The following is a 14103-nucleotide window of genomic DNA, read 5'->3' on the forward strand; positions in this document are numbered from 1 at the left end:
AAAGCAATTTTAAGAAGCAATCCCAAACACCCCCTCTATAATCTTGTATGTTTCGAGCTTCTCATTCCTGACTAGAAGGTTCCTCAGAAGTTGTACTTAAAGGTGCACAAATCAGGTTTTCTAATACCCAGGTTAGGGTATGGAATCGGTTTCGGGTATGCTCGGGTATTGGAAAATCGGGAAATGAGAGAAATCAGGTAGGGTATCGAGCGTAAAAACTCAACCCTATGTACCCGGGTAGGGTATGATTGGGCTCGGGTATTGGAACCGGGTATGTATCCGGGTACAACCGGGCATTAATACCTGATTTTGAATTTGAAATTTTTTTATACATTTTTTAATTTGTTTAAAATTTAAATTTGTTTTGTAGTTTATAAAAATAATTAAAATATATTACAAAAACCATAAATCCACTTAATTACAAATTATTTACTTAGTAATATACATTTTACAAAAACTTAAACATAAAAGTTGTGAAGTAAACATAAAAATATACTATAACAACTCATGTATTATTTCAGGTATTAGAAAATTGGTATTGGGTATCGGTTATAACCGGGTATCGGTATAGGTATGACCGGGTCTGGATATTTACGAGTATAAATCGAGTAAAGTTCCGGGTACGTGTATTGACCTCAAAATGTATACCCTACTCATACCCTACGGGTAGGGTCGGTTCCGGTTTTGGGTATAGAATACCCGGGTATACAAAAAACCGATTCTAGGTATTTTTTTCAGGTCCGATTCCGGGTACGGGTTTTTTTTTCACCTCTAGACTTGTACTTTATAAGCTTGTATATAACTTAAAAGTTGGGCTTCTTTGAGCGTACATCAAGCTTTTATTTATTTTAATTTTGATCTCTTATTTTTAATAAAACTAACATACTATATTATCGTCTGAGAATAATTTATTAATAACTTTTTAAACACCACATGCCTTACGCCTCGGTAGGCCTAACAGCCTTGAAACGACTCTTTTATGAACTAAGATTTGATGTTATGAAATGAAATAGTGTAGTTCAATAGTCAGTTGTGGTGTGACTGGGGGTGCCATCCATCGTCTAGCCAACCCAGGAGCCACATCACCTCCAAATAAATTGGGGAATATCCCCCTTGTTTGCGATAGAGTAACCGAAGAAGGGTGGGGAGGGGGGGGGGGGACTATGCAACCACTACAATTCAACCCATCCAAGTGGGGAAGGAGGCGCCATCCTTCTCCACAACACCTAGTCTGAGATGAAACCCGTACTACAAAACAACAAGGATAGGCATAGGGCGAAGAGAGAAATTATTGTGCCACTACTTAAACAGCATTAAGCCTGATAGTGAAACAACAAAGGAAGCAGATAGACAGCATCAAACATTCAAAACACTATTAAGTGACGATGATCAAACTCTGAATATCGATTACCCTGTGACTGAATTTCCATGGTATAAATTCATTTTTTATTCATGTACTCAAATAAAAGCTTGGCAGACAAACAAAAACAAAAACAAATATCATTGACCACTTCATTGATGCACGGCCAGTCAGGTAATTCCCTGCAGTGCCAATCTATTCGTCATCATCTGCAATTCAGCAACAGAAAACAATTAGCATATATAATGTTACTTACGAAAAGACACAAGGTTTTCAGGCACATACATAAATGTTGCAGCAAATGCTGATTAAGGGATAGCATCCTTCAAATCATTTAAGAACTAAACAAGGTCCAAGTTACTGGTAAACTGTGTTTTGGTTTCTCATTTTTACGATTACGATACATTATGCAAGACTTTGATATCCTTGTAGCAGTACAAGTTGCATACATACTTGGGAGAAAATGAAGCTCGATCAAAGAGTTTAAACATTTTTTATTGGGCTATTGAGCTGACTACTTTTGATCGTTGTATATAACTTTTTCCATCAATCTTGTATTAGTCACATAGTTCCAATGTCAAAATTATCCAATATCAAAAGTTCAAAACCACAAAATTATCCAATACCAAAAGCCAAAGTTTAATAGCATCAACAACCAACATAAATGCTGTAGTCACCAACTAATTGACGTCAGCTTTACACATTTTAAATAAGACTACTAGTTATGCTCTGCAATTTCTAGAACAAATAATAATATTCTAGAGAAGCAAATTAAGCTAAAATAAACATGAGCACAATTATTAAATAATAACAAAATCACCTAAGCATTCATCATCCAGAATTGTCGATAATCATTTAGGGAAAGTGGATTAAATGAAGTAAATTTGACTTTTTTAGGTAACTTTGTTAATGAAAAATAAAAAAAAAAATCATAAAAAGGGAAATTGCTCTTAGAATTGCGCCTTCCCTTTTTAGAAACGCTACTCGTCTAGGCGCAGTAGGCGATTGCTTTTAATAACAAAAACAGTAGTTTTAAGTAGCAGTTGCCGTATAGAAGGTAAGCGATACTTTTAGTGACGACACAAGACATCAATTCAAAATGATCTTTTATGGCTGTAGCTAAAGCAAAAAAAAGATGTACGATTCACTGAGTTTTGAAAGAAAATACTAAAGTTGATCATGTGGATTATGATTTGTAAACTTAGCTACACTATCAAAGTGCATCTGGTAACAGCTATTTGAATGTATTCCTTCAGTTTCTCAAATAATATATTTAGATTAGATACCATGGACACCTTAATAACCTGTTAACTTGAAATGGTATTCGCTAACAAAAGCAATTAAGTAATGAGAGAATAATTTAGAAAGGTACCGAAGTAACGGCGCTCGTTGGCGGCTTTGGCTTTATCGAGCATGGTATCGAGATCTTGTTGAAGCTTGGCATCCCATTTGACAAGCGAAGACAGCACCTAAACCCATCCCTAAAACACCACCAATTGATTGATTGATTATTTATTTATGAAGAAAGAAATGTAAAATTAGGGTTTGAGGAGTTAATAAATAATAATAATAAGATGACTAACGGCGCATGTAAGGGAGTTTACGAAGAGCGTTGGAGTACATCTGGGTCCCCAGTCCCAGTAAAGCTCCGATCATCGTCGCGGACGCCGGCATCTTTCTATTCGATGGGAATCGATTGATAGACAGATATACACAATGCTGCTATAACCTAAACGCTCAACCTGTGATTACCAAAATACAGTTTTATCAATGTTACTATTATTTTCATTTAAACTAAACAATCATACAACTTTCACTTACTATTACCAACCAAAATTTATGCATTTTCACACTCAATATTTATATATTAGTATATGTTAATAACTTGTGTTTAGGCCGGAAATATTGATTCATCGGTATCTTTTCGAATCCGGGTAGGGTTTGACTGTTACCCCCGTCATTCCAACTGAAATTTGGATGGTTTCTCCATCCTGGATTGTAATTGTTGCTGAAAACGTTGTTTTGACGGGCGATGAAGTCAACTTCTTCCATAGCCATAATGACTTGTTTGCAGTCACTCGTCTTATGAGTTCCTCCACAGGTGTCATAGGTGATCTTAGTTTTTGATAGTTTAGCTTGAAGTTGTTTGATTTTTTTTTAAAGGGCTTCAAGTTGTGCGGTGACAAGAGTGTCGGAATTGACGTGGTGCATTCCTTTATGTGTTGGCGTAGATCTTGGTGGGTTATAAGCGGAACTCTTCTTTGTTGCTTTCTCCATGATTTCAAATGCTTCGTTAGGTGATTTGGAACCCAGGTCTCCACCGGCGACTTGGTCGATGGCCTTTTTGTTTTGACTGGATTGTGCGTCAAAGAAAGTTTGTACTTGTAACCATATGCTCAGTCCATGGTGTGGGCATCTTCTCAGAAAACTTTTGTATCTCTCTCATGCTGCGTGTAACAGCTCATCATCATCGGTCCAGAATCCGGTAATCCTGGCTCGGTATTTGGCAGTTTTATCAGGCGAAAAGTATTTGAAGAGAAACTATTCAACCATCTGGTCCCAGTTGGTGATGGAATCAAAAGGAAGGGATTCCATCCATTCTAAGGATGGACCCCTAGAGAGAAATGAAAGAGTTTGAGTTTTAAAAATACTTAATTCTAATATAATAATAAAATAAAAGCTAAAAAAAATTTGTACAATTATAAACAATGATTAAATTAAAACTTGGATCGTTATTAGAAACGTACCGTGTCCCTGACAACGGCACCAAAAACTTTGATGTTCTCTGTGCGGTGCGTTAAAATATATTATGGATTGCGGATTTAGCTTTGCACAAGATCGTGTTTTAAATTTATTAAAGTGATTTCCACTAAAACTAAGCACACACAAAATAGGCAAGTGTACCTATCGTATATGTAGAATAGTATTGGTAAGAACCAAGTATCGATCCGTGGACACAAATGTTTCCAAGAGTGAATCTTCGTTTTAATGTAATCGAAGAGTTTTAATCATTTTGGGTTGATTTTTGAACTTTTTATAAAATATAAATACTTATATATAAAGTATAGGTGACAAAAAGAGAAATTCTAAACGAGTAGTTCAATTATATGAAGGTTACCATCTAAGATCAAGAATCCACTCCATTCTTCCTTGATGATTATTAAATAAACATGTAGTAAACTTGTTCTAATAATATATTATAGAATAGTCCATCATTTCTAAGTGAACGTATTCTATGACATAAAATAAAGTTGCATGCGTATTTTCAAGTCCATCCTATGCTTAATATCATGCAACCACGAGAATGTCAATTTAAGTAGACAAGCAGTTTGGTAAAATAGAATGATTAGTATTGACTTAGATTTCTCAAATACCAACCCTAACAACTTCGAGTGGTTGTAGTTAACTCACACAACCTCCCCTTGGTTGATTAGATTAGGGTATAGTTACACATTGCATTAACATATGATTACTTTAACTAGCATGATAACCTAAGCAATCGTGTTAACAATGTTATTTTAGAATTATCAAAACTAGAGAAATAGATCATAACCTATATCTCATCATTTCTAAGTACAACATAAGGATCCATGTTTTATCTTAAATAAGTTATCAAAGTATTATTTTTACCATTTCTAGTTTCTAAGAACATGAGTGATCATGAACGATATTTAGTCATCAATCTTAATGTATTGAGTTAAAGTGATAAAATATTTCTTCATCAATGGATAATTACAAAATAACCATGTACTTTACCGAACTAAACCACATGTTTCACATAATCATCAAGTAAAACAAAGCTTCTTCATAGATTTTAGATGGTAAATGGAGTTTAGCTCATAATGACCCAAATGGCATTGTGTTGTCGAGTCATCTTCGGGAGTTTTGTAATAAAGTCCATGTAATTAACTCCCACTTCCATACGGGAAGCTCGGGTTGCTGAAGCAATCTCGAAAGCCTTTGATGTTCAGCCTTAACTTTCAAACAAGTCAAACATTTCGCAACATGCGAAGCGACATCCCTTTTCGTTCCATTCCACCAATAATTCGCCTTTAGATTGTGGTACATTTTATCACTTCTGGGATGCATCATATATTTCGACTTGTGAGCTTCGTTCAAGATTTTCTCACGCAATCCTCCAACAATTGGTACCCAAATCCTATTACCGAGTCTAAGGATATCGTCATCACCCTTGACTAGCGAGTCAATGGTGCCATTTCGTTTTTCGTTAGAGATTTGGTTTCATTGATTGCTTGCGTTTGCGCGGATTTGATTTGCTCAAAGAGATCAATTTGAAGTTCTAGGCGTAAAGCTCGAACTCTTTTGGGCTTCTCATGCTCTTTACGACTTAAGACATCAGCCACAACGTTGGCCTTGCCTCCATGATAAACAATCTCGCAATCATAGTCGTTGAGTGTTTCCATCCATCGCCGTTGGCGCATGTTAAGCTCTTTTTGATCGAAAATGTGTTTTAATCTCTTGTGATCAGTGTACACGGTAAATCGTACTCCGTAGAGATAGTGCCTCCAAATCTTAATTGCAAAGATTATGGCGCCTAACTCTAGATCGTGAGTCGTATAATTCTTTTCGTGTATCTTCAGTTGACGAGAGGCGTAAGCTATAACTTTCTTGCGTTGCATTAGTACACATCCTAAACCAGAATGGGACGTGTCACTAAAGACCACAAAATCTTCAGTACCTTCTGGAAAAGCCAAGATATGTGCTTGGGTGAGCTTTTGTTTAAGTATATCGAACGCCTCTTGTTGCTTCGTTCCCCATTCATACTTGATGTTCTTTCGAGTTAAGGAAGTTAGGGGAACAGCGATACGAGAGAAGTTTTCGATGAACCTACGGTAGTAGCCGGCCAAACATAGGAAACTTCGAATCTCGGTTGGCGACTTTGGAATCTCCCACTTAGAGATAGCTTCAATCCTAGCGGGGTCCACTTGAATACCGTTAACATTGATAATGTGACCAAGAAATTGCACCTGGTGCAACCAGAACTCGCACTTTGAGAACTTGGCATACAACTTCTCGGTTCTAAGAATTTCAAGCAAAGTACGAAGATGAATTTCATGATCGGCCTTTGACTTTGAATAAATAAGTATGTCGTCGATGAATACGATAACAAATTTATCCAAATAAGGCTTGCAAATACGGTTCATCATATCCATGAATGCGGCCGGAGCATTAGTAAGTCCGAACGGCATAACCGTGAACTCATAATGTCCATACCTTATTAGGAAAACAGTCTTTGGAATGTCTTTAGATTGGACTTTAAGTTGGTGATAGCCGGAACGTAAATCGATTTTCGAAAAGAAGCTAGCACCTTGAAGTTGATCAAAAAGATCATCAATACGAGGGAGTGGATATCGATTTTTGATTGTGACTTTGTTTAACGCACGATAGTCGATACACATCCTCATGGAACCGTCCTTCTTCTTGACGAATAGAATTGGTGCTCCCCAAGGCGACGAACTTGGTCGAATGAATCCCTTCTCAAGAAGTTCATCGAGTTGTTTCTTTAACTCCTTCATCTCGGTTGGCGCTAAGCGGTACGGAGCTTTGGCAATCGGAGCAGTACCGGGAATCAGATCGATCCTAAACTCTACTTCGCGATCGGGAGGAATACCAGGAAGTTCATCAGGAAAGACGTCAGAAAATTTGGAAACGATAGGAACATCTTTGATTTCTTTTGGCTTAGACTCTTCAGTGACGTAGGCCATGAATGCGTGGCATCCTTGATTTAAACATTTGTTAGCCCAAATCATAGAGATTATGCTAACTTGGCCAGCATCTTTGTCCCCTTCAATTCGAATTGTTCGTTTATCTGGGGCTTGAAGTTCAACAGTTTTGCTATTGCAGATGATACGGGCATGGTTATCGGATAACCAATCCATACCAAGTACAATATCAAAACCAGCCAGACTCATGGGTAACAAACAGATAGGTAACAAATAACCAGCCAGAAGGATTTCTCCGTTTTCAAGAGCTTCACCTCTAGCAGTCTCGACACTTAGAGTTTTATCTAATTTTGTTAATGGTTCGTTTAATAGACTACAAAAATTATAATATATAAAACTCAAATTGGCACCTGAATCAAATAAAACTCTCGCATAGGTGTCGTTGACTAGAAACGTACCAGTGATGGTTTCTGGCACGTCAGCGGCCCTTTTTGTGTCGAGTACGAAGGCTCGAGCGTTTCCTTTCTTATCCTTGCCACTACCACCCGCACCACCAGCAGCAGGTTTGTTCTTTGGGCACTCGAAACTCAGATGGCCCATATCCTTGCAATTGTAGCAAGTCATCTTTTTCTTCCAACAATCAACACCATCGTGACCCGTGCGATTACATGATTCACAGACTTTAGGAGGCGGGGAAAAGTTGAAACGTCCCTTATGATACCTCCTACAAGTCTTACATTGTGTGGCGTTTGAATTAAATCGGATTTGGTTCACGCCCTTGCCTTTGAACCGATTGTTTACTTCGCTCGTCCTTCCTTGAGTTGTAGTTGTCGTAACCTTCTTGTCTTCTTCTTTGTTACGAACCATGCCGCCCATCAGATAACCGGCTAACTCCATTGTAGAGTCAGCGGTTTGGGGTAAGTGTGACCTTACCATATCGCGAATTTCCCGTGGAAGTCCCCAAATATATCGCGTGACTTTGCTGGACTCAGGGTTAACCAGCTGGGGAACAAAGCGACAGTACTCGAGGAATTTAGTGTTGTATTCCCGAAGGTTTGTCCCTACGACCTTATGATTAAGGAATTTTGTTTGGATCTGGTCAGTTTCGTGCATGGGACAAAACTTTCCCATCACCATGGCCTTGAATTCTTCCCATGTTAGGCCATACATCATATCTCTTCCCTTACTCATCAACAGCGCATTCCACCCTTCGTGCGCTTCACCCTTGAACATCAAAGCGGAATATTGGATCTTTTCCTCCTCAGAACACTTACTCGTGATAACAATAGTATCCATCTCCTCGAGCCATCTCACGATTGTGATGGCCCCTTTGTCACCATGGAACTCTTTCGGTCCATAGTATTTGAAGCCTTTAAACGCACAACCACTTATCTTGAGTTTCTTGAACTCACGTCTAACTCCACCATCGGCGTTAGACTCATGCACACTCTCTTCAACTCGAGAGGGATTAGGATGGGATTTAATGGGTTTAGAAGGATTAACAGATTGAGAATTTTTAGATTGTCTAGAGTGAGATCTATTCATAGATTCTTCCCTCATAGCATCTTTAATCATCTTTTGAATTTTATTCATGTATTTTTCGGGAATTTCTTCCTCTCGCTCGTTTTCGGGGCCTTTCCCCTTGTCTTTCATTTCTTTTTCTTTACGAGCATTCTCGTTATTATTGCTTTTTTCAGACATTTTCTTTTTATCCTTTTCAATTTAGTCTGAAAATTTTAACAAAACATTTCTTTTTATTAAACACACCTTTTATTACATATATATATATATCATAAAAGATATATATATATATATATTTTCTTTTTACACACACACACACACATATATATATATATCGTTTCAACGATATATATAACTTGTCCTACTATTACAAGAGAACGTTTCATACGTTCTTTTATTCATACATAACACATATAAAACTATTTTACACATATAGCTTCACATCGTATTCCTCCATCTTCAGTTATTCAAGAACTTCTTCACTACCTTCTTTAGTTTGTTGCATTTACGAAGGAGTGTTTCTCCAACTTTCTTCTTTTTCTTTTCTTCCTCATCTACCTTCTTCTCCAGTCGTCGGTCTCATGCAATGCACGATCCAGATGTTCCTCATACGACTTCGGGACTATGTTGGGGTATTCATACTGCGGAGGTGGGTCGCGATAACCCAGTGTTACCATCTCGTAATGGTTTCTCGGCTCAGGATACGGAACATAAGTCTGGTCAGATGCAAGATAGAGGTACGTCTTAACGGCTTGATTTTGCTCGAGAATTTCATCGTCTTGTTCTTGAATTGAAGGAATTCTCCCTTGAAATGGCGGGAAGCTTGACGAAGCTTGGTTCCTTAGTTGCTCCAGATATTGAACATACGGATCGACGGAACCGTAGCTTGGATTTCTGGAAGTGAGTGATCCATTCATTGAGCTTGACGTCTCGTTAGAGTTCTTAGGATGCTCTTCTTCCATTTCTTCCTCGGATTTCTTCACAGGGTCTTCATCTTCTTCGGGATCTTCTTCTTCATCAAGATCTTCCTCTTCATTGGGTTCTTCTTCCTCAAGTTCATCTTCATCTTCCTCCATTGGTTGTGCAGTTTCGTCCTCCATTAGGGGTATCTTGAAACTTTCGTAGGGCATCATTACCCTTATTTTGGGCTTGCGGGACGGCCCTTCATTATTCTTTGGTTGGGAGCTAACATCATTCATGGTGGAGCTTCCAGTAAACCATCGACATGGGTCGGAATGACATTGCATCCAATCGGAGGATGGGCTTCGTGGTTCTTCCTTTACGGGTCGGTTTGAAAGGAAAGTATAGGATGGGTGTGCATTTGGGAAATATCTAGTGGGATAGTTTTGTGGTTCTTGTGATGGTTGATACATCGGTATGGTTGGTGGGTGATAGCTGGAGTGTCTCGGTGGCTCAACATTTGGCTTTGGTGGACTATCGAGTACTTCTATCGGGTAATGCCTACTTCCGGGGTAGTACACCAACTTGTTCAAATCGTGTTCCACATCTTGGTCAAAGTACGCCTCATAATATCCATCACTCATGTTATCCTCAGGATAAGGTTCGGCTATACCGGCTTCCTTGGCCTTGCGAATAAAATTCTCCATAAGAGCTTTGAATGACATCTAACAATTTAGGTGGTTTAGAATGTAGAGAGGAAAAGAAAGGTTACCAGCCTATCTTATCCTTAAAACCAATATCAAATAATTTTCTATACTTGGATCGAAGCTTGGGTATTGTTTTATGATACCCAATTCGCTAAGATCTATGGCTCTGATACCAACCTTGTCACACCCCCATCTAGGGCCTAGGAGTGCGACCAACAAGTTGGTATCGTTTTTGTAAATAAATCAGAGTTGCATTAGTTTGCGGAAGACTTATAAAACTTTAAGGATCGAAAGTGTAATTTATATATACAATCAAAAGACGGGAATTATAAAATACCCGTTTAAAGTTGTTAATAAAAGATACTTGTTTATGTTTACAAACCACCATATTAAACTTATACAAAAAGAATCCGAGCCATCGGATATTAGTACTTCGTCATTTCCAAGCTCTAACTTTGTTCACCTGCAAAATGTAAGAAAATACGTCAGCAACGAATGCTGGTGAACACGCTGACGCAAAAAATATTTCTTTTACTTTATTACCCCTCAAGACTACGTCTGTCTCGGCCCAATGTGGCTTAGGAATAACAAAGTCAAATAACACATTATAAATATGAGCCTCTACGCTAGGTCACCTCCGTAAACACCGCAGCGTTCGACTTAGTTAAGTACCCGTAAATATACACAACGGTCGTACTCCCTGCAGGAGAGCATCCAACGACCAAGGGTGGTGCGATCATGCCCATACATCGCATAATACCACCTATGTAAGGATCCAGACATATGTATACCACAACCTGAGGGCTAGGTTTATACCCTTTATTTATAACGGTTTTAGGAACACATAATTCCTTGTAAACAATTTCATATAACAAGTTTGACTCATTTTAAAATAAGTAAAAGTTTGGGGGCGTATTCACCTTCTCGCTTTAGGATCGGCTTCACTCACCGTCCAAGGGTCTTTCCCTTTCTTTATCTCGCACCTATAGTATGAGTATAAATATTTGTTAGTCGGACACACAATCCGGCTTAAGTCCTTTGGCTGGCCCATCGCGTACCGCGACGTAGGCCCGGCCAATCATACACTAGACCTGCCACGTGTTGACACGTAGCAGGCGCCGCTCCACGTGGTGACACGTGGCGGCAGATGTTGCCACCGTGTGCCACGTGGCACACGTGTCACACCTTGTCAGACACCCCATCGCGTACCGCGATGGATGTTTCTTTTGACCCGGGCTACTATGGGTCAAGAAAACAGAATTTTTCATTTTAAACCCTCCACTTTGGAATTTGGAAATTTTAGTCCTTAGATTTTGGGAAGTTGATACTTTGAACTCGAAATTTTCACGATGTTACATCTGGGTCGAAGGGTCCCCACTGCCTGTCCATGCGATCACTCAACCGGTTGATCTCTCGTATTGTCTCTGCATAATCTGTGGCTCAATGTGCGTTTGAGTCCGCAATCTGTCATGATAACCTGTCAAACGAGGCGGTAGTGTTAACCTGGAGCTGGTCAATGAGCCCTTATAAGCCCTCAAATGATTATTGGCTGTGGTATGACGAGCTGGGGCCGGCTCCTGATGATGATGGGCCTCCCTGCTGGTGGTAAGTGTGGCGGCGGGTCTGTCGGTGTGGTGATCCTCCTCTCCTTTCGGGTATGTCCTGGATCATCATCTCAGCCGGGTCCTCAGGATCCAAAATATGGTTCAGGGCATCTTGAAACTTCCACATTTTCGAGTTTCGGCTAACCTGTTGGACCATTTGCACGCTGAGACAATAACCAAGGTTGAGAGCGGTCGGGTTCGGGCTTCGGGTTCCTTCTGTGTCTGCACGGTAAGCTTTGTAAAGTTTGTAAATCCATGCACCACCAAAGATCGGGGTATTTGGGCTCTTTGCATTTGCATTTGTTATGAAAAGATGATAGAAAAGATAGGTGATGTTGCAAGCTATGTCGCTTTTGATGCAATACATGGCCCATAAATCCCTCAGATTCATGACTCCTTCACTTTGACCACGTGTTGTTACCGTGTGGCTCAACAGTCGGTGAATGTATCTCATGAGTGGGTCACGTAAGGCGGTGCTCTTCGTGCTGCTGGCACAGTACTCTTCATCCCCGAAACTCAATTGTTCCCATGCTTGTTTCTTGGTATCACCCGCTTCTGCTGACTCGTCAGCATCCTCATCCACAAATGTAGTCATGGATTCGTACCAGATAGGACTGTCGGTTTCCTCACTCGTGTAAATACCCAAATCGATCCCCAGCTGGGTAACCGATGTCATGTGCCACTCTCCCCCACACCTAAACTCAACAGCATCCTTGTCCCACTTAGTCAAATTCCTCGTCTTGAAAGAGAACGAGGCTAAAAATTCCTTGGTCAGCTCGGTCACCACTTTACTCTTTTGATTTAAAACACGCACCCATAGCCCTTTCACGAACTTCTTATACCTTTCCCATTGGTTTACTTGCTTTAACGTGTCTTTGCAAGCATAGAAATGTGATTCTGGGAGACGGTTGTTAAGGTATCCCATTCGTTGTCGGGCCCATTCATCTCTGTCGGTGTCTTCGTGGAAGATCAAGAAAGCGTGATTGTCATCACCGAACTCAGCCATCTGCAATTTATACTCAGATTAGTTCAGTATTATCAAAATTTGCTGAAAACCTGGAACAGACTACAAAACCATGGTGTCGTGCTTCTTGAAGCACGGCCCCATGCTTTTTGTCACTGAAATTTTCTTTGATTTTTCAGCAAAACGCAAGAGCCGGAATTTTTAGAATGATGTTTGGCATGTTATTTTAACAGTTTGATCATCCTAAAAATTACTTTTCATTAAATTAAACGTCTTAAACAATTACGGGGTAAGCCCGGTTTTCCTAAAAAGGTAAATTTACTCGGGTTATGCCCGAGGGTCCTAACACATTGTGCCTTACACATGAAAACAGAAAACTAAAGTCTCTACATCCCACCGAAGGGTTCTCCTCCGTTGAATGGTCCGGGTGGAGGAAAGTAAGTGAAGCGGAGAACTTGAAACTGGAGTTGTTCGTTGATGTCTTGATGCTCCATTTTCATACTTTCCACGGATTCGGTGAGTTGAATTAGACGCATCTCCGCAAGGAGATTCATCTCGGTGAGTTCTTTAATGAGTTCTTACAATTTCATTAAAAACTTAGTTTTGGATACGTGTCAGGTTTCATTCCTCGGTTGACGAGGAACGAAAATTTCTTCGTTTATCCCAGTAGGCATTATATATCTCAGCCTCTCAGGGGAGAGTGTTTGGTTTTGGTTTGGTGCAAGAAATGCATTGGCAAAAGGGTAAATTTATAGCCAAGCAATTGTTAGGCACGGCTACGTGATTGGTGAAGCATGGCCCCGTGTTTTTGGTCTGACAATTCTGTTATAAACCAGTCTGAATGAGATTTTTTGCAGCGAAGATTCTGGCCCGCACTTTGTGGCACGGGACCGTGCTTCTAGGAGCACACCCCCATGTTTTAGACACTTAATGTTATATTATTATTACTTTTTTATATTTTTTTTTAAAACAACGGAACATATTTACAAGGCCTAGTTTAACGAAGGTCTTGGCCAGACCTTTCTTCTTGTATCTTCATTGGTTTGGGCGGAGGATTACTACCTCTAAAACTTCTTTGAATGGCCCATCGATGTATGGTTTTAATTGATGTCCATTGACTTTGAACTTGTGACCGTTAGAATTCGATATCAAAACTGTCCCATAGTCAAAAAATGATTCGACTACATATAGACTTGTCCAACGTGATTTCAGTTTTCCTAGGAAAAGACGTAAACGTGTGTTATATAATTATACTCGATCGCCAACTTGAAACTTTTTGTTTCCCTTCAAATGGGCTTCATGTAAAAGTTTAGTCTTTTCTTTGTAAGACCGTGAGTTTTCATAGGCCAATGCCCTTAGTTCT

At 39.5% G+C, this 14103-nt stretch overlaps 1 long non-coding RNA gene and 1 pseudogene across 2 annotated transcripts in view; both read right to left on the reverse strand.

Moving 5' to 3' along the window:
• The window catches only part of LOC143539195 (uncharacterized), a 137354-nt gene that overhangs the window by 74862 nt on the left and 48389 nt on the right, over positions 1–14103 (reverse strand). The gene's annotated exons all lie outside the window — the stretch shown is intronic.
• LOC143539193 (uncharacterized) lies at positions 1438–3036 on the reverse strand (annotated as a pseudogene). Its single transcript, XR_013136391.1, has 2 exons — positions 2733–3036; positions 1438–1569 (listed from the first exon to the last, which is right to left on the reverse strand). The product of XR_013136391.1 is annotated as an uncharacterized LOC143539193 (transcript).

This window comes from Bidens hawaiensis, unplaced genomic scaffold (genome assembly GCF_021521415.1).
Source record: "Bidens hawaiensis isolate Kalapana, Puna unplaced genomic scaffold, B.hawaiensis_p1.1 tig00011824_1, whole genome shotgun sequence".
Classification (NCBI taxonomy): Eukaryota; Viridiplantae; Streptophyta; class Magnoliopsida; order Asterales; family Asteraceae; genus Bidens; species Bidens hawaiensis.